This window comes from Artemia franciscana, chromosome 8, assembly GCF_032884065.1.
Source record: "Artemia franciscana chromosome 8, ASM3288406v1, whole genome shotgun sequence".
In the NCBI taxonomy this organism is placed as follows: Eukaryota; Metazoa; Arthropoda; class Branchiopoda; order Anostraca; family Artemiidae; genus Artemia; species Artemia franciscana.
In genome coordinates, this window is record NC_088870.1 from 1230739 (window position 1) to 1252824 (window position 22086).

General features: G+C 34.8%; 1 protein-coding gene across 1 annotated transcript in view; it reads right to left on the minus strand.

The window, feature by feature from the left end:
* Nucleotides 1-22086, minus strand: part of LOC136029867 (rho GTPase-activating protein 21-B-like) — a gene marked incomplete in the record, with an annotated part of 199960 nt that overhangs the window by 163132 nt on the left and 14742 nt on the right.

Consider the following 22086-nt stretch of genomic DNA (forward strand, 5'->3'; position numbering starts at 1 on the left):
TTTACGCTAAAGTTTGATTCTTTCTCTCAATTCTACCTTATAAAACAGTAAATAACTGTAGCGTAAAGAGCGGGACGTTGAGGAAGGAGCAGCCCCTTTCATACACGGAGTAATTTCTGTTCGTTTTAAGTTTTAATGTCGCTCCTTACTTTCAGTTAAAAAAAAACTTCTTTTTTTTAAGTTAATTTCTGAACGTTTTTGAATTAATGCATGTTTGATTTTAGCTCTCCGCAAATGAATAATTAAAACGAAATTTGCGTATCAATTTTTTTTTTTGCAAAATGGCTTTCTCTTAGTTTTGATCAGACGATTTTGAGAAAAAGGGTGGGAGAGGAAGCCTAGTTGCCCTCCACTTTTTCGGTTACTTAAAAAGGCAACTATAATTTTTAATTCTAACGAAATTTTTTATTAGTAAAAATATACGTAACTTACGTAACGAACTTCTATATTCGTATATTTTTATCGTGTATATGAGGGGGGTTTATCCCTCGTTAATACCTCGCTATTTACACTAAAGCTTTAATTTTATCCAGATTCTTTAAGACCCCTGAATCACAAAGGCTGTAGAATAAATAGTTGAAATTACTAAAAATACTTTAGCGTAAAGGGCGGGGTATTTAGGAGGAAGTAAAAGGGTAAAAGGGCGGGGTATTTCATATTTATTTTTTCATTGTTTTTTTTTAATAATACTAGAAAATCCTGAACCCCCTTCATGGAATTTATCTTTTCCCATGGCAAATTATTCCAAGGGAAGATCCTCCCACGTAGCCCTCTCCCCTCATCCCTCCCCCAACCTAAAAATCCCCTTGAAAAGGTCTGTACACTTCCAAATAACAATTACTGTATGTAAATGCTGGTCAAAGTTTGTAACTTGCAGCCCCTCCCCCGGGGACTTTGGGGGAGTATGTCAGCCCCAAAGACATAGTTATTATGTTTTTCGACTATGCTGAACAAAATGGCTATCTCAAAATTTGGATCCACTGAATTTGGGAAAAAATTAGCGCGGGAGGGTGCCTAGGTGCCCTCCAATTTTTTGGTCACTTAAAAAGGGCACTAGAACTTTTAATTTCCGTTAGAATGAGCCCTCTCGCGACATTCTAGGATCACTTGGTCGATACGATCACTCCTGGGAAAAATTAACAAAAAAACAAACAAATAAACACGCACCCGTGATCGGTCTTCTGGCAAAAAATACAAAGTTCCACATTTTGTAGATAAGAGCTTGAAACTTCTACAGTAGGGTTTTCTGATACGCTGAATCTGATGGTGTGACTTTCGTTAAGATTCTATGACTTTTAGGGGTGTTTCCCCCTATTTTCCAAAATAAGGCAAATTTCCTCAGGCTCATAACTTTTGATGAGTAAGACTAAATTTGATATTTGAAATCAGCATGAAAATCCGATTCTTTTGATGTATCTATTAGTATCAAAATTACGTTTTCTAAAGTTTCGTTTACTACTGAGCCGGGTCACTCCTTACTACAGTTCGTTACACGAACCGTTTGATTTTAATGATCGACACTTCCCAATTTCAGCCCAGTCACAAAATGATCCTTAGATGATCTTGAGCCAAAAAAGGTAAGACATGCCAATATCTACTAGCTTTAGTATGGAAAGTTGCAGGGGTACTGACCCAATGCCTCACTTCGGGCCCATCATTTATACAGACCGAAAATTATTTATACAGACCGAAAATTATTCTGTGACTCTGATTTCAGCAAAGTGTAACACGCCTTTCTAATGTACACCATCTTTGCTGCTTATATTTTACAAAGGCTATTTGCATAGTTTGGGGCATTTTCCCTAGGAACTGAACAATCACGTCGTCCTGGGGGCAACTTCCGACCGTTCTGATTAAAACTGTCAGCTTGAAATATTGATCCCATACTATGTGGGACTTGAACTACTGCTGTGTTACTAATGAGACGTTGAAGTAATATCGATCTCTACTTTGGTGTTTTTGGCCTAAAAAGCATACTAGAACTTCTACTTCGCAATCAAACGAGCTCTCCCTCAAAATTACACGGCGACCCGTTCTTCATGAGGTCGCGGGAACAAAAACTACATAGACTCATCGCTCTTCAATAAGTGAGTTATTTACAACGAAACAACCTTATTTCTTTTCTTTAGTGATTCCAAGACCCCGTTCTTGTTGTTATACAAAGTGTCGGTAAGAAATTACGAAACACTTTCAAAAAATAAATAAATAGAATCGATGATGCGTAGTTTAAATAGCTCAATAAATGTGTTTATCATACCTAGACATTTTCGAAACAACTATGTTGATAATTAGTAACGAAAAGATAAAAAAAGAAAATAAATAAAAACAGCAGTTTAAGATCGTTCAACTAGCTCAATAAATGTGTTCAGCGGATCTAGACGTTTTTGATAAACAATTGATTCAGCAAACGTAACTAAGTAACGCAGAACAAAACACAATCGATTGACAGACAAAAACGAATGAGAAATACACCTACAAAAGGAAATGAAGACCGAACTATATATGGTATTAGCGCAAAATAGATTTTAAATGTCGATAAAATGAAGCCAACAAACCGGATGGACAGATGTACAGTAGACATTAGGAAGATGGCTAAAAAAAAGCCAAATGAGAGTTTTGACAATAATATTACGAGTTCTAATGGTCCTTTCATACTACGCCGTGAAACCTTTCACAATAGCATAATTCAAGACTTTACCTTATGTAATCCTGATTTAATTCATAACGTAAGCAGTGTGATATTGCGTCAGGTTACTGTACATGATGGAAAAGTTGAACAAAGCAGCAACAAAATGGAATTCCTGGATGAGCAGTAATTATTATCAAAATAAATTTTGAAAATAAATTGAGAAATTCTCCAAGGAAGGCTTTCGTGCCTGATCAGAGCTTCAATCTCTGTTCCATGATCTTAATTTTCTATTAATTTACTTATGATAATTGTGGTTATCTTAGAAAACAATTATGAAAACTATATCGAATTTTTTTATCAGTCCAGTGCGAAGGGATTTGTTGAAGCGAGATAGGTTATACTGTACTTAGCGTAGAAAATTATATGTGCACTGTAAAAGCCACTTCAAACGCAGAGGAAAGGTAGAAAATGCAGTTGGCCTATATTAAATTCTGCGCAACGAATGATACATTTGCAATTGGTAGCTAAATGATGAAATCGCTATTCGTCCATTCGGATGTCCGTACATTTGGATACCAAACTTATTGTTGTTCTTTTTTTTTACTTCTGGCTTGAACAAAATGATATTCATTGGCAAAGATTTTTTTCGGCTTGGTCAAGATTAATGTTTTGATCTAAATTACACAATATTTAAAACTTGTGAATAATCTACATATTTGGTGCTGTCACTACGACTTACAATGAAAAAACTTCTGACTTATAAGAATATTTTTATAAATCAATTTTTTTAACTTTCTCCAAAAAGAGGTTTCTTAAAGAAAGTAAAGAGCATAAAAAACTTCAAAACTAAAAAACTAAAAAAAAAAACAAGAAATGAATTCTGGTAATAATTAATAAATCAAAAGAGGTTTCAAACTCCTCTCTATAAAAAGTGGAATTTTGCACTTTTTGCCCGAAGATAGACCACGGATGCATGTTTATTTGTTTTATTTTTCCATGGGTGATCGTATCGAGCCGATAATCCAAGAGCATTAGGAGAGGGCTAATCAGAATAGAAATCAAAAGTTCTAGTGCCCTTTTCAAGTGAACGAAAAGGAGAGCAACTAGAACTTCACCTTTAAGCTTGACTTTTCGGCTCATTTCTTTATGAACGACTCCTCAATCAAGAGGGCCGTTTAATTGGAATAGGAAGATTTTTTAGAGCACAAAAAAATTAGTGTAAAGAGCTAGGGCTGAAGAAAGAGTATCCCGTCTTATCTAAGGAATAATTTCTGTTCATTTTAAGTTTTAAAGTTGCTCCAAACTTCCAGTTGAATTTTTTTTTATTATTATTAATTCAAACTTAAAATTACCAGAAATTACTGTCAATGAATAAATGAAACCCAAAGCTAAGAGAACTTAAAATAACTAATCAAATCAAACAAAAGATAACACATAGTAATATAAATGAATAAATCCCTATACTAGTTGAAATTAGGATGAATAATAAAGTGAAACTTTAAATAAACAAAATTACTACAAACAGGAGTAGGGCTACTGCTTCCCCGTCCACAGACCATCAAAAGACTTTTGAGTCGCCTACGTTTTATTGAAAACTAAATGTATTTTGAACTATGTGGTCTTATTTTCCAAACATCGCAAAACACATACAAAAAAACAAATCCCATAATAAACAAGAGGAAATAATTAATGAAAAAATAAACTGAATGTTTAATATATAATTACATTCCAGGGAATCGAGGCAATTCAGGATTCATGGTTTTATTGAACAGAAGTTTGTCTTTTTCTTTTATAATCACAAAAAAAAACTTTAAGATGTACTTGGTATTCAACAAAGCGAAAATAGCGCAATAACCTTTAGAAAATTTAGGGGCGAAGGGGCACACAGTAGCCCTACTCCTGTTTTTAATAACTGTTGTTTATTTCAAGTTTGACCTGATCATCCTAATTTCAATTCATTTAGGGGTTATACATTCATCTATATCAGTATCTCTTATCATCATGTTTGATGTGATTAATTATTTCAAACTAAATAAAAACACGTTTTTTCAGCTGAAAGTAAGGACCAACATTAACATTTAAAACGAACAGAAATTATAGAGGCTGCATGAGAGGGGCTACCCTTTCACCATAATCCCTAAATCTTAGAGTGCTTAAAAAAGCTTCTTATTCAAATTAGACAGCCATTGTGTTTCAGTAGCCATATTTAAAGAAATTTGACAAAAACTTTAACTTTAACGTAAAGAGGGGGTAGCCCCCTCATGTGCAAATTAATTTCTGTTTGTTTTAAGTTTTAATGTTACTCTTGACTTTGAGTTGAAAAAAAACGTTTTTTATTTAATTCAGGTTTTTTTTCAAATTACAAAAGGAAATCCCCCTCCCCCTCTGGAGAATATCCCCCATATAAACTACCCCCCCCCAAAAAAAAATGTCTATATCTTTCACAATAACAATGCTATATTTAAACAATGGGCAAATTGGATGTTTTAGAACATAGAAGATTTCCCAGAAATAAAATACCAGATTCTAATTTAAATTCCTAAGTTGTATAAGGTGGTCTAAGCGCTGTTTTTGATTGCAACACAATTATTGCATAAATTTCATTCAAATTGAAACCAAGGTTTAGCACGATTCTTAAACTAAGCTTTTGTTTCAACAGCAATGTTTAGATATTGTGCTAAATAAAAAAGATTATCCTGAGAAAATGTTCAAAAGAAAACGCATGAATGAAAATGGAATAAGAATATAGACATATATCAGAGGTATCACTCAGTTCTATTTCTGACTTAATTCTCAGTTCTATTTCTGACTTAATTCTCAGTACTATTTCTTTAAACTCTCTTATTGGTGACTCTGACATGACTGTATGCATGCTGAAAAGAGGTCAATTGGCGACCTGAATATGCATTATGTCTTTCGATTGAATTCAACATAGACTCAGTATTCCCTGGAAGTTTGAACTTAATACCATTAGCCGTTCCGAAGATTTGGCAAATCTTTCCTTTTAAAGACCAGAAGACAGAAAGTGTCTTCTGATGCAGTTAAACAACACTCTGAAGATTCCCTTAAACTTTCAACTTAAACTTTTCTGAAATATTTCAGATATGCCCCTTAGAAGACCTGGATGCATATACTGTCGTTTGATGTAGTTCAACAGCCCCTTCAATATTACCTGAAAGTTTCAATTTGATAACCTTAGCCGTTCTTGAAATATATATATACCCTTATGAAAACTTGGATGCACTTAGTGTCTTTTGATTTAGTTCAACATTCCTAGAAAGCTTTAGCTTAATGTCCTTCGCTTTTCCTGAGACATTGCTGCTGATAAGTCCTTTTAACAACCAGATTGTACGCGATGCGTTTTGATTTAGTTAAACAATCCCTGAAAGTTTCTATTTCATACACTAAACCGGTCCTGAGACACTGCAGATACACCCTTATGACAACCTGGAGACAAAGATTGTCTTTTTTTCTTTAGCATCCCTCTCAGCATTTGCCAAAAGTTCCAAATTAATACCCTTAGCTGGTCCTGGGGTACTTATACGCTCTTTTGACAACCTGGTGAAACATTTGCTGAAAGCTTTAACTTAATTCCCTTGTACGTTTCTGAGTTACATCGGATACAACCTTTCGATAACCTGAAGCAAAAACAGTTTTTTGATTTAGTTCTAACCCCCCCCCCCTCCCCCTCAGCATTACCTAAAAGCTTCAACTTATAGCTGATATTGCTCGAGCTTTTGTGTGCAGTGTAGATAAAAGTTTGATAACGTGGCACTGAGCATAGAGAAAGAGGAGAAAGATATCTAATCTAATATAGTAGGCTATAGCCCTTTTATGCACGAAACCCTCCAGTGACATACCAGTCAAATGTGTAATTGGCTTTTTGCATTAAAAAAAAGAAGAAAAACAGAAGAAGAAAAAACAGAACTTCCTTCTTCCATGAGAGAACCTTCGTTTATTTTAAAAATGTATTCAAACAACATATCAATGGCAATTTTGAGATCTCTTCAGACGCAAAATAGTTCTCGGAAATATTGGTCACCATTCGAATTTTGCCAAAATTCCCTTTGAATTCTTTTAGTGTCCGGTCTAATCTAGCATCTGCAAACCGATTTTGAGGCACGTACTTTGACTCGAGAAGAAACGGGGGGGGGGGAAGAACTGAACCAGATATTACACAGTTGGTTGAGGATAAAGAGCTCGGTGAAAGTTTATATTTATATTTCTCGTATGTTTATGACGATGAAAGATATTTTGTGAAATCTATTGCCTCTTGGGATTATAGAACTGAATTACAGGCTCTAAGGACATGTTAACCATAGCTTTTACTAGACGCCTTGGAAAACAACCCATTGAAGTGCTGAGCAATTGCGGAATCGAAAATGGTTCTCTTAATTGTCAGGGAATACTCTGAACACGAACATTCGCACACAACATTATCTACTATAAAACATGAATCGCTTGGATGAATTATGGAAAAATTTACTCTTCTATCTTAAAATGTTTACCAAAAATGAAAAGATTTACTTAAAAATATTTTAGAAGAAATGAAAAGGGCCCTCGGCGTATTCCCCCTTAGAAAATTCTCCCCTCAGATAAAATCCAGCAGCCAAAGGGAAATTAAGACAAAAAAAAGAATGAATAAATTAGAAATTATGAAATATTCTACCTATTATTCCAAAATATATATTCTAAAATATATTATTCCGAAATATACATATATTCTAAACTACATAGTGTAGAATTAAACAGATCGTGATAACGAACTGTAAGAAAGGATCGACTTGGGCCAATAGTAACCGAAACTGTAAAAGGATGAGGGATTGTATTAACAATTAGCACAGGAGAAGAATTAGTTTTTTATGCTGATTACAAATACAAAATATTCATTAGGCTTAATGTTACCCATAAAAGGCTACAAATCTGACAAAATTTGCCTGATTTTCGAAAATGAGGAAAACATCCCCAAAAAGGCAAGTGATCTCAATGAAAGTCACACCATTAGATTTAGCATATATAAAACCCTTCAGTGGAAGTTTCAAGCTCCTATCTACAAAAATGAGGAATTTAATGGGGTTTTTTAGAAGAAAGGTAACGTGTGCGTGTTTATTTGGGTTTTTTTCCACAGTTGATCGTATTGAACCCATGTGTCTTAAAAGATTGGGAGAGGGCTTGTTCGAACGAAAGGGTTCTAGAGGTCTTTTGCAATGATCAAAACATGATAGTCACTTTTCCTACCATTTCGAAGCAACAAATAACGATTTTGCCCCATGGGGCAAAAATTCGATATTGATAAAAAAAAACTCGTGAGACAGTCAATCGATTTATAAGTATCAAACACCTATATTGAGCTTCCAAGTTGCGGAAAAAGTAATACCACACGGTTTGGCATTCATTCCTGGCAAGTCTCCAAGTCCAGACAAGTAAAGGTACTTCAGACAGGAAAATCTTCTGACGTACGCCTAGGGGACGACAACCCAACACTTTCGTGAACACGGTTTGATCACTTTTTGAAAGTTTTCTTTCCTTCAACTAGTGCCTGCTTATTTTCAAAAGGGAGCTCTGTTAATTTTAAATTTGCTTGGTTTTGACTTAGAGTTTAACTCCTAGTTATTTAATTTAAACTTAAAGAAAAAAACAATGGCCCTTAAAGTTACTTCAAAGGAGAAAACCTTCTGAAGCACGCGTTCTGGATCGCAAGGGGTGAACTGAAATAATGTAATATAGTTATTGAAGGGGCGCTATATATGGGGGACACACCTCCACCAATGTTTTTCAGCCAGTCATATGAAACATTTGAGTCGATAAAATAGTGGCGGACAGGCCACTATAACATTTTTATTAGAACAACAAGACAAAAATTCAACGAAAGAAGATCAGTCTTAGCCAGCTAAGAACAAAGAATGAAGTAATTTTTAAGGTAATATCACCCAAATCGTGCCTGTCGGAACAATGACCAGCCAATTTGGAAAATCCATTGCCCTCTTTAAGCATCTTGGCTAGTGACCTCTGGTCGATACCAGACCAAGTCCACAGAAAGCAATTACTCGTACTTATGAGTCCCAGCCTGTTATATCAGTGCACTTCCATCATTGTCCAATTCTTCTACAGTGCCACTAACCTTTATCTTACCCTGTTATGAAAAGTCAACCCCCCTAAAAACACACACAAAAAAAAAACGTAAAAACAAATACCATAGGATATTCTACACCATACATTCCGCCCAGATTTTAGATTACACATAGAATATTCTGAAATTACTTCTTTCCTACATTATTTGTCTGTGTCGTACTACCTCTTTGGCGGCTCAATTTTGCAGGTGGAGGAAAATTTCCAAAGGAGGGAGCTTTCTCCTGGGGGAACTTCACGAGGCATTTTCAGTGGAAGGACTTCCGAGGGATTTTCCGGCAGGATACCAAAAAGAAGGCAGTTTCGAAAGGATACTTCGAAACTACGGCTAAAGTTTTTTTTACTGTTTAATAAAGTAGAATGGAGAGAAAGAGTCAAACTTTAGCGTAAAGAGCGGGACGTTGAGAAGGGAACAACCCCTTTCATACACGGAGTAATTTCTGTTCGTTTTAAGTTTTAATGTCGCTCCTTACTTTCAGTTAAAAAAACTAGTTTTTTTACTTAATATATATATATATATATATATATATATATATATATATATATATATATATATATATATGTTTATATACTTCTTCGGTTAAACTATAAATTATTTCTTCGGTTTAATTATGAATTTCGCTCACTAATCGATTTATCACATTACTAGCCCAAAGTTTTAAGAGGTGTTGTTGCCGCGCGCAAGCGCATCCGTCTCTATCCATATATGAATTCCACAACAATTAAACAGTTAGGAGGTGATCTAAATACTGGGGATCTAAAAACTAAGTTGAACATAATTAAGTGATAGTAGATATGACTGAAATGACTCAACAGCTTTGTTTAGGGGAGACAATTATTGTTTCTGTTAAGCAAAGTGTTTCTGTTAAGCAAACCCTGTTAAGCATGACCTAGTAGACCTAATTTAGTAGCAATTTCTTCAAAAACATCAAATAAAGAAACTGAAAAATTTAAGCCAAAAACTACAAAATTATGGAGAAAATCGTAAAACATCAAGATTTAAGGGAGAAAGACGGGGCCAAAGCCCCCTCCCCCAGCGTTAGTACATACCTAAAGATTAGCACAAAATCCCCGTTAGTTCCTTCATTCATTTTGGCGGAGAAGCATATCTAAACTGTTGAAAAATAGTTTGATGCGTAATTAAAACTCGAACGGTCATCTTTTTTTTTTCTACTGAAAGCATGTGAAATGCATACTGATAAGGAGTTGGAAAAATCTGAGAACATTTCATAACACATTCTAATAGCTGTTTTTCCAGCTAATAGACGCTTAATATCTTAGCAAGTGCATATGGCCATATTCCGTAAGTTCAGACGGACAGAACTTTAGTGAATCAGGTTGTTTTTCCGGGTAGGTGTTCGATACTGAAAAAAAATTCCGTCAGGTCCAAATGTCAGTATTTTTTTTTTTTTTTTTTTTTTTTTTTTTTTTTTTTTTTTTTTTTTTTAGATAGGGAACATAGATGAATCTAGGCGGCATTATCCACCATCTCATTTCAATATTAAGAAAAACATGTTGATTATATTAAACAGCCGTATTTAAGTATTTCGAATTTTTTTTTTTTTTAACAAAAGGAATTTAAACGGATCATAGAGCGATATTCATATCCATCTTCCGTCAAACCATTTTGTTGCAATGCTATAGCGTTAGCGTAAAAAAATTTTATACTTCCAATCAGACAAAAATGTCAAGAAATGTATGCTAATTTCTCACTTGTTAAATATGAAAAGTAACCTTAAATTTTTGAGAAATTTAAACCTTACTTTTTAAGAAGTTTTTTTTTGCAAACCAAAAATGTTGAACCTCAACCGCGAATAATAGGCTTAAAATTAACTGAATTGTTAAAACTGAAGTTAGAACGTGATCATTCGCCTTAGGACAGGAAGGGTGTGCGAAAGCACAGGATGGCTGGCCCCCAACCCCCCATTGCACTTCCTGGCTGAAGGGCCAAGAAACGGAGATCAGCACCGCCGGTACGGACTGTAAAGTCTAATGCCGTATCCTTTTTTTTTATTCGCCTTAGGTAGGCTCCAAATAAAAATAACATTAAATTTACGACCAGAAATTTTACACTAACGTTTTCTAGTAGTATGGGGTCAACAGAGACGTGAGGAACGCCTGAGGCACTAGATATCTTCCATCAACACAAGCGGCACATAATTTGCGTAACCGGTTTACCTATCAACCAAATCCGGTCATGAACCTTTCCGAGCAGCCAGATTACCTATATTACAAGGAATATATCATTTGCATATTCACAGGAGAACCTCATTTGCATACTTACATGAGTACATACTATTTCTGTAAACCCAAGACATATTTATGAATAAATTTTTATTCGGGTTGAATGAAACCGGTTTGCATTTTTATAAGTTCACTGAGTGAATATAAAGCGGTATTATAAACGCATTTTATAATAAAAACCGAATTTAATGAATCGAAAAGTGACAAGACTACTACTCCTTTTTTCTTGTAACGCGCGCTTAGGTGAAGCAAATCGGCGAACTTTTGTCCCCAATAAATCAGTTATTAAAGCATTTCTTTTTAGAGGGAACTTATGGTTATCCATGTCCCACTTCAAAGCAATGCCCCTCCCCCAACTTTTTGCCTTTTTTGAGCTGAGAATTATCTTTCTGAACTTTAAAAAAATTAATAGAAATTTTTTCAATTTTTTTTTTTTGGGGGGGGGGCTTAGAAATTCTTTCAACTTTTTTACATGTTTTAAAATGACATTAAATATACTTATAACAAAGAAATTCACTTGTGACATTTCGAAATACGAAATAAAGATGATATACATATGTTAGTCGTGATATTTCTTATTAGAAAATAATACATGTAGAGACATTTGTTCTTCTTTTTTCTGCTTCAAATTGGGACTTAGAAATTTTTCCAGCAACTTATATATGACCCCAAATTGGAATAACTACCATGTCAAGAAAGAATATAATGAAGTATTGCATAGAATAGATTCAAAGTATTCATTTTTATTTTTTATGATGATGTTCTACATGTCGTTATTCTTAAGTGATCAAACATTACTAATAAAGTCAGACGTATTTTAGCTGTATGTTCTTATTTCAGAAAACTAAACCCCATGTTCCTTAAATGCTAAAATATTTCTAATGAACAACATATATTTTAACCATTTGCTTTATTTTAAGTTTCTTAAATGATGTTTCTTAAATGATAATATATTATTAACGGAAATCAAATGTATTTTGTTCGTGTATTTTCTTATTTCTGAAAACTAAAACCTTAGCTTCTAAAATGATCAAACATTTTTAATAAAATCAGATATATTTTAACCCTGTGTTTACTTATTTCAGAAATCTAAAGCCCAAGTTCCTTAAATACTCAAGAGTTTTAAAACAATAAGAAGCATTTTAACAGTGTGTCTTGATATTTCTGAAAACTAAAACCCAAGTTTCTTAAATGCTCAAATATGTTTAATAAAATAAGATGTATTTTAATCTTTAGCTTTTTTGAATGAAAACAAGAACCCTAGTTTCTTAGATTATTAAATATTTTCGATAAAATCTGATTTATTTTAACCATGTGCGTTCTTACTTTTGAGAACCAAAACCCCAGTTTCTTAAATGACCAAATATTCTTAAATCAAATGTATTTTAGCCGCAGTGTTCTTATTTCTGAAATCTAAAGCCAAGTATCTTAAACGATCTAACATTATTAATAAAAATCAGATGCATTTTTTACGTATGCTCAAAGTCAAAGACATGTCAAGGGGATTTTCGAAAGCAAGAGATGTATCAGCAAGATTTTTATTTCGATACAATGCCATTTTTGAGGATTTCAGGCTCTTTCCCAAAATTCATATACATTTGTTTTGGCAATAAACGTTTACTGTAAACGTTAATCGAAATAATAGTTACCATCCAAGAACCAGCGTCAAAAGGTAATTTTGTCACTAACCATTTTTTTTCAAACACTTTTTCAAACTTTGGGTTATTACTGGCCGAGGTTCACACTTTACTATGCTGCAGCTACTGCTGCAACCACAACTGTTTCAGAGGAACTAATTAAGTCAGTTTTAGACGCTAGTTTGAAGGTTAAGATGGCTAGGTCACGTTTTCCGGATGAAGGATGACAGATTGCCAAAGCACAAGTTTTTTGGATATCTGTATCGAGCCCAATATGGGAAGAGGTCATAAGAAAGGGTTAGACGAAAACTGGAGCTTCGTGGGAGGGAGTAAGACTGAAACACTGAAGAGATTGGCTGGAGGAGGACCATGCGTACATAAGTTAGCCTCAGTTGTCTTGGTGCTGCAGCGAGTTGTTACTAATAGTATTCTATAACCACCACAAACAAATAAAAAAGAACTACATTTTTGTCGAACAGTATCTAAAGGTGCTACAAGAAAAAAAACCTACCGCAAATAGTAAGGTTAGCACCATGAGTGACAACCCTGCTAGCACTGCCATCGGTGTAGGTAAGGTCTGATGTTTAGTTAAGATCATTTCTTTTGCATAAGTTTACCTCTTACTGAGAGCAGGGTTGCCACCTGTAGCACGAAAGTGCTATTTTAGCACTATTTCATCATGAGTAGCCCGTGCTACATTGACTACATTTTTATATAGACTACATTTTTTTTATATACACAAAAATTTTTATTCCTTTGCATTAAAAAAGATTAAAAAATAACCTGAAAACTTAAATTGACCATGCTGTCGTGACACATGCCCACACGCAAAAAATGTTTGACTGTAGCACCGAAAATCGCTGTGTAGCACACAAATTTGGACAATGGTAGCACTTTAGGAACTGACCGTGGTGGCAATCCTGAGTAACAGTATGAGCACAGCTATTTGCAAATAAAGAAGATAAATATTTTCTGTTGGTTTATTCCTACTATAGATAAAAATATGCTTATTTCCACTCATAGTGAAAGTAGACCTGTGTAGAACAAAAACAGAACCCGAATTAATTTTATTCATTTTAAAGTTTCCGTCAACATTTTCAAAGGGGATTCTTTTTAAACAGTTGTAATAGGTGCAGACAGGCAAAACTCAAGAGTAGAGGATTGGGTACTTATGTATTATGCCACCAACGCTCAAGTTGCTCACGTTGTGTTGTGTAAAACTCGAGAACAAACCAATCCATATATGTCGGTATTATGAAACAATTAGCGGTACTTCTGTATTATTCAGAACACACTCAATTAGTGAAGTTAGGTTCTTTCGTGAAATAAACTACTTTGCAGGTACATTTTAATTAAATATTTGGTACTTCTTCATTATTGAAAACACATTCAAAAATTTTGCTGAGAAAATCCGGTTTCATAGCCACAGAGAAAAAACTCAATTTAGTTTGCTACGCATAATGATAGAAGATAGTGTCAGAACATGGATTTTGAAATGAAGATTTGGGATTTGCCAAAGACTGAAAAAGAGGCAATTGTATTTTTCCAGTTTAAGCGGTTGTTGCCCACAACAAAATAGTGCGTCAATGGACATAACATGACTTTATACTCTTACGAGAAGGAACATTTTTGGAAGTCTAACAATAGGCCATGTTTGAAAAAAGTCAACTTGCGTGTAAGTACGTGGTTTGCTGACAGTAGGGTACAATTTATATGGTATTTTTACGATTTTCCTAATAAAGTATTATATTTCATCATATTTTGTTTTATTTCATTAGTTTACCAAAAGTTTGGGCTATATATTGGCACATAAGGGGGGGGGGTGTATAATATAAAATACCTAACTTAGCCTAACCTAACCACCTCTATATATAAAACATATAATTAAAATGTACCTACATCGTAGTTTGTTTTACGAAAGAGCCTAACTTCACTTATTGAGTGTGTTCTGAATAATATACAAGTACCCAATTAGCTTACTCTCAGTGGAAAACAAGTGACGGGTGACTGAATATATTGCAATTATACAATCTGGGCTATGTCTTTGCACATTAAGGGGGGGCTAGGTTACTCCCACTCCCTAATGTGCGAATATATAGCCCAAGTTTGTTTCTGAAGTATTATGCTTGCATTATATTATGGTATTTTTCATTAAGATTAACCTAACTTCACTTCTTGAGTATTGGCAGTATAATAGATAAGTACTGAGGATTGACAGTTTTTTATTCCCCCTAAGATTGACCTTGAAAGAGAACCCCTCTACAATTTTCCTCTGTATACACAAATGACTTGCTTTTATCTGTACAAAACTACAATCAATGTTGGCATCGTTCATAGATCTGGAATAAATATTTTAATTTTCACATTTATTTACACTATTTGTTAAAAGGTGTCATCTTTTTCATTAAGACATACCTAGAAAAACTGAGTATTCCTTAACTTAAGCTAAAAACAATAAAAATAAAGCATGCATTGTTCTACAAAGACTAACTTTCCTTTGACCTGAATCCCACAGCGCAATCGAAACTGCAGTCAAATATCCCCGGTTAAAAAGATGACGTCAATTCTGGAATGGAGAAAGAATCGATACACAGCTTTTGCCTCCCTTGTCCAACAATTAGTTTAAGCGATGACGGAGGCTATTGCGACAATGCCACATCTAAAAGGTCAGTAAGTAACAGATTTGGAAGATCATGAACGTTCACTTGTATATTTCCAAAAATACGGTGAATAGAAAATATAAAAGTTCAAAATAGGGATGAAACCTTTTAATTGACAGTGAAACAAATATAAAAAATTTTAACTGGATATTTCTAACACATATACAGTGTCCATCATCAGCAGTTAAAAATATCCAGCTAAAAAAAAAAATTATATTTGTTTCACTGTCAATTAAAAGGTTTCATCCCTATTTTGAACTGTTACTTTTCGTCATGGAAAGGCAGTTTGGTCTTCGAAGTTATCTACGGTGAATTGAGCTTCATGCCTCTCTAAAACACTAGAGTGTGTTTCACAGATACGAAATAAAGTGGATTGCATGTTTAAACCTCAATTTCATGGTGATAAGTGTTTCCCCTCAGAAATCCTCAACGGAAAATCCCCGTTGATATATCTATCAACGGGGATCCCTCTTATATTTACAGATGTTAATTAGAAAGGAAAATGAAAGTTCTACTCCTCTGTATAAGAAACAACAAAAGATTGCGCCATAGTAGAGTGGTATTTTCTGCCATATTGTGGCGTAAAATGACAATTTTGGCCCAAAGGGTACTATAAAGCCATCGAGTGAAAATTCTGAGATAGGCAACTGATTTAAAATTATCAAAAAGTATACTTTGACATTCCAGTTTCAGTGACAGTAATACTGCGTGGCGGAGCTTACGATCCAAAAGATGCGCATTTACTTTTGAAATTTAGAGTTGAAATAGTACATTTATCTTAAGCTTCATTCAACCAAGTTAACTCATCCGAGGTTGTATAAAATTACGTTCACCGGTGTATAGTTTTGAGGGCTGGTGGATTAATGCGTAGGGTGTGTACTTTTATTCTCAAAAACTGTGTTTTAATACCCAAATTTTCTAACACTCGATGAAGCTTTAGATATTTGTTGAAGAAGGGGTTACATTGGGGGACGAAACCTTACATACATTCCTACCGGCACAAAAAGATGGAGAAGTGGAGTGGGCATCGTAAGCAATACCAGGGAAATTCTCAGGTGTGGGGAGGGGGGTGGCAAATGCTATAAGGAACTTTGTTTTCATTCAGATTTAACTGGTAATATTTCTCATTGTCCTATTTATAAACATCATTTATTATATTCTTGTTCCCGAGGGGGTATTGTCCCATACTAGCGTCCATGGGAATTACTACTAGCGTCCATATGAGCTAAGAGCTCATATGGCACTTGTGACGAGGCAAGAAGAGCTAAGAGCCAAGAGCTCATATGGTACGAGCTCTAACAAAATTCTAAGAATCAATAGATTGATTAAAAGGAAATCAAAGGCTTAATGCCGGTCAGGATTTAAAATAAGAGCTCTGAGTCACGATGTTCTTCTAAATATCAAAATTTATTAAGATCTGATCACCCACTCGTAAGTTACTAATTTTTTCTAATTTTTCCTCTCCCTTTAGCCCCTCCAGATGGTCGAATCTGGGAAAACGACTTTATCAAGTAAATTTGTGCAGGTCCCTGACACGCCTACCAATTTTCATCGTCCTAGCACGTCCAGAAGCACCAAACTCGCCATATCACTGAACGCCTCCCCCAACTCCCCCAAAGAGAGCAAATCCAGTACGATTACGTCAATCATGTATCAAGGACATTTGCTTATTCTATCCACCAACCTTCATCCCGATTCCTCCACTACAAGTGTTTTCCAAGATTTCCCCCTCCAACTCCCCCCCAATGTCAAAAGATCTGGTCGGGATTTGAAATAAGAGCTCTGAGACATGAGTTCCTTCTAAATATCAAATTTCATTAAGATCCGATCACCTATTCGTAAGATAAAAATACCCCAATTTTTACGTTTTCAAAGAATTCCGGTTTCCCCCTCCAACTCCCTCCAATGTCACAGGATCTGGTCAGAATTTAAAATTAGAGCTTTAAACCACAAGATCCTTCTAAATATCAAATTTCATTAAGATCTGGTTACCCTTTCGTAAGTTACAAATACCTCATTTTTCCAAATTAACCCCCCCCCAGCTCCACCAAAGAGAGCAGATCCGGTCCGGTTATGTCAGTCACGTAACTTAGACAGGTTTTTATTCTTCCCATCCAGTTTCATCCTGATCTCTCCGCTTTAAGTATTTTCTAAGATTTCCAGTCCCCCCCCAACTGCCCCCCCCTATGACGCTGGATCCGGTTGCGATTTAAAATAAGAGATCTGAGTTACGAGGTCCTTCTAAATATGAAGTTTCGTGAAGATTCAATCACTCCTTCGTAAGTTAAAAATACGTCATGTTTTCTAATTTTTCAGAATTAACCCCCCCCCCCCGATAGAGCGGATCCGTTCCAATTATGTAAATCACGTATCTAAGACTTCTGTTTATTTTTCCCATCAAGTTTCATCCCGATCCCTCCAATCTAAGCGTTTACCATGATTTTAGGTCCCCCCCAAACTCCCCCCAATGTCACCAGATCCGGTCGGGATTTAAAATAAGAGCTTTGAGACACGATATCCTTCTAAATATCAAATTTCATTGAGATCCGATCACCCGTTCGTAAGTTAAAAATACCTCATTTTTTCTAATTTTTCAGAATTAATCCCCCGCCCCCCAACTACCCCAAAGAGATCGGATCCGTTCCAGTTATGTCGATCATATAAATAGGACAGGTGCTTATTTTTCTCACCAAGTTTCATCCTGATCTCTCCACTCAAAGTGTTTTCCAAGATTTTAGGTTTCCCCCATCCCAACTCCCCCCAATGTCACCAGATCCGGTCGGGATTTAAAATAAGAGCTCTGAGACACAATATCATTCCAAACATCAAATTTCATTAAGATCTCATCACCCGCTCATAAGTTAAAAATACTTCAATATTTTTTTTCAAATTAACCGGCCCCCCACTCCTCCCCCAGATAGTCAAATCGGGAAACTAGATACTAAAATTTAATCTGGTCCGGTCCCTGATACGCCTGCCAAATTTCATCGTCCTAGCTTACCTGGAAGTGCCTAAAGTAGCAAAACCGGGACCGACAGACAGACCGACAGAATTTGCGATTGCTATATGTCACTTGGTTAATACCAAGTACCATAAAAAAGTATTAGAATAAACGCCAAAAACTAAGGGTGCTGTCACCTGCAGCACCCTTGTGTACATTACCCACATTTTCCCACAGAAAAATCCAACAAGATATAAAGCCTTAACTACTTCGTTCAAAAAATTTCCAAATACACTCTAAGACAACATTAAGGACAACAATAAGTCCTAAGTCTTACATTATAACTTAAAACTAATAGAATTTATTCCACATATGAGATAAAATGCCCCCTTCTCAAACCTCCGCTCTTTACTTTAAAGTTTTACAATGCTAAGATGAAACCATTTATAAGTGCAATAAACGCGCAGCCGATTGTCTTTTCAAAACATTTGACTGAAAAATGTTCTGTTTAAGGCCGTGATTACTTGAACTGATGGAACTCGAAAATCCCATGTTAAAATTGAAAATTTATATTTAAAAAGTACTCAAGTATTCATTGGCAGAAGATACCGCTTTTAATATCAGGCCGTAGCTTCTTGAAGATGCTACAAAATGTTTGCTAGGATTTTGCTCTATTTCCTCTAATTGCTTAGAAATCTTAGAAAATGTCTAGCTTTTTTTCACAAGTGTATTCTATGAAGGATATTGCTTTTAGAACACAATCGGTACTATCATGAGCAGAAGACAATAACCTGTAAGATGATTGCAAACATTTTTCGACAGATTTTCCTGTTTTCGAACAGTCCCATAGAATATTTTCAGCTACCTGAAATTTTTGCAAGTTTTTTGCCAGAAAGAATCGTTTCAGATCCCCCTAGAGACCAGATTGACAAGCTAGTATAATTAACCTGCTATTTCCGCCAATGTTTAAGTGTTATTTGAAGGGTTTTTGACAATCGAATGTCTCCAGAGAATTGAGAGACAGAAGGCTACCCTAAATTCAATTTTATACCTCGATGTTTTCAAGTTCACTTAATCACGGCCTTAAAGCGAATACAAATCAATAAGCTTTTCCGTTCTTCAAATACTGCAAAAATACAGGCTTATGTTCCAGTCCAATCGCTCTTGTTCTCGGGCAGTCGCTCTTAAAAGACTTAATGCCTTTGAAAAAATCATAATGACTTCTTCAATTCCATCGCCCAAGCCGAACAAAGATCTTCCGTATAGTCCAATGTGTATATTTGTTCGGAACGAGCAAAAATTAACCTAAAAAACTTATCTTTTCTTAAAAAAGTAAAGAGTGAAGTTAAAACTAAAAAACAACCCAAATTATTACTTCACCAATGACGCGGGAAATATGTATAAAACTTGCCTAAGTAAACTTACTCGTGATGTTTTCCAATACCTGGAGAATTCTAAAAACTAGAGCTTTATAGAAAACTAAGATTACATGAGTTTTTTTCAATAATCATATTGTATACTAAAAGTTATTCATACCATTTATTCCTTCATATTAGTTGTTCATAAGTTATCAATATCACGGTCACTGAAAGACTACTGAAAGCCTTTTTGTTGTTTTTTCAGAGGGGTTGTGGGGGTGGTTATTTTCAGTAAATCGCTAGTTCTTGGAATTCTACAGGTATTTGAAAATATCACAAGTCAGTTTATTTCAGCTAGTTTTGAAAACATTTCCCGCGTAATCGGCAAATGATTAATTTTTGTTTGCTTCAAGTTTCAACTCTTGACTTCCGTAAGAAAACTCATGTTTTTTAAAAATTAATTTTAATAAATGTAGAAGATTGGACACATGATACTTAACATTGAACCACGTTTAAAAGTTGAATGAATGTTTTAAAATTCTGACGCATTTCGACGGAAAAATTCAAACCGTGCTATCCGAGGAACGCATGCGCAACGAAGAGCTTTTTTCAGCATATCCTCATCAATAAAAATTACCATGTTGTTTATCCTCTTTGACCTTCTGGCCCAACTTTTAACCTACTTTTTCCAAGATGACCGATACTGCAGAAATATAATAGGTCGTTTTGTTACAGCACATCCACAGAGGAGGACAGAGTTTACCCACGGGTTTACCCACTGAAGTCAATCAATTGAGCCTTTTTCCCCCTCCAAGGCAGTTACAGGAAAAACATGTCGAAATATCCAAATTTGAGCCCAGTGCTAGATATGAGAACAAAGGCAAGGCTACAGTCATTTTCATTTTTTAGACTAAATAAGTGCACTTTTTTATAAAAACTTTACGTAATGAAATAGTGATTGTTTTACATCATATTCTATATTATACAACAAAATATAATTCGGGTATCCAGTAGGTCCAACTTGGGTGGCAAAATAAGGAAAAAACAAAGGGGAAAGTCCAAAATCAATTTGAAAGCGAAGGATCTTTTGAGGGACTAACTTCTCCTCCCTCCCTTCTGAAAAAAAAACTTCCAGGCATCTCTAAAATGTTGGCTACGTGCAATTATGCTTTCCAGTGATATCTGTTCTTTAATTTCGTTTAAATGATAAAACAAAATGGATAAATTATTCACTGGCATGCCCAATCGTAATTTGACAAGTTTCGACAATCACGCGACAAAAGAAAGGAACTTGAAAACCAACAAGTATTGGAAGATTGAAGATAGCAAAAAGAAAAAAAAATATTGACAGTCATTTTAATACTATATAAACGAGACTTCAAAAAGTCATGCAAGAAATCGATCAAAATATTAACTCGCAAAATTAAATCAAGCATGCAGCTGTAGAATATAATCAAACAGTTCGTGGTAACGAACTGTAGTAAGGAGCGACCCGGCTCAATAGTAACCGAAACTTTAAAAAACAAAATTTTGATACCAATAGTTACATCAAAAGAATTGCATTTTAATGCTGATTTTTAATATATAAGTTTCATCAAGTTTTGTCTTACCCATCAAAAGTCACGAGGCTGACAAAATTTGCCTCATTTTAGAAAATAGGGGGAAAAGTCATGGACGAAAATCTTAACGAAAATCACGCTATCACATTCAGCGTATCAGAGAACCCTACTGTAGAAGTTTCAAGCTCCTATTTACAAAAATGTGGAATTTTGTATTTTTTTGCCAGAAGACAGATCACGGATGCGTGTTTATTTGTTTGTTTTTTTGTTTTTTTCAGGGGTGATCGTATCGACCCAGTGATCCTAGAATGTCGCAAGAGGACTAATTCTAACGGAAAATAAAAGTTTAGTTTTACCCATCAAAAGTTACGACCCTGAAAAATTTGCCGTATTTTAGGAAAAAGGGGAAAACACCCATTAAAAGTGATAGAATCTTGACGAAAATCACACCATCAGATTCGGCGCATCAGACAAGACTATAGTAGAAGTTTCAAGCTCCTATCTACAATTAAATGAAAAAAACAAGTTTTTTTAACTGAAAGTAAGGAGCGACTTTAAAACTTAAAACGAACAGAAATTACTCCATGTAGGAAAAGGGTGTTCCCTCCTCAACGCCCCACTCTTAACGCCAATGTTTGACTCTTTCTCTCAATTCTACTTTATAAAACAATAAATAAGTTTTCGTTATAATTGTAATTTCTGTTCGTTTAAAACAGTAATTTCTGTTCGTTTTAAGTTTTAAAGTCACTCCTTACTTTCAGTTAAAAAAAACTTGTTGCTTTTCTATTTAATTTCTGAATGTTTTTGAATTAATGCATGTGTGATTTTGGCTCTTCGCAAATGAATAATTAAACGAAATTTGCGTATTAATTTTTTTTTTGCTAAATGGCTTTCTTTTAGTTTTGATCAGACGATTTTGAGAAAAAAGG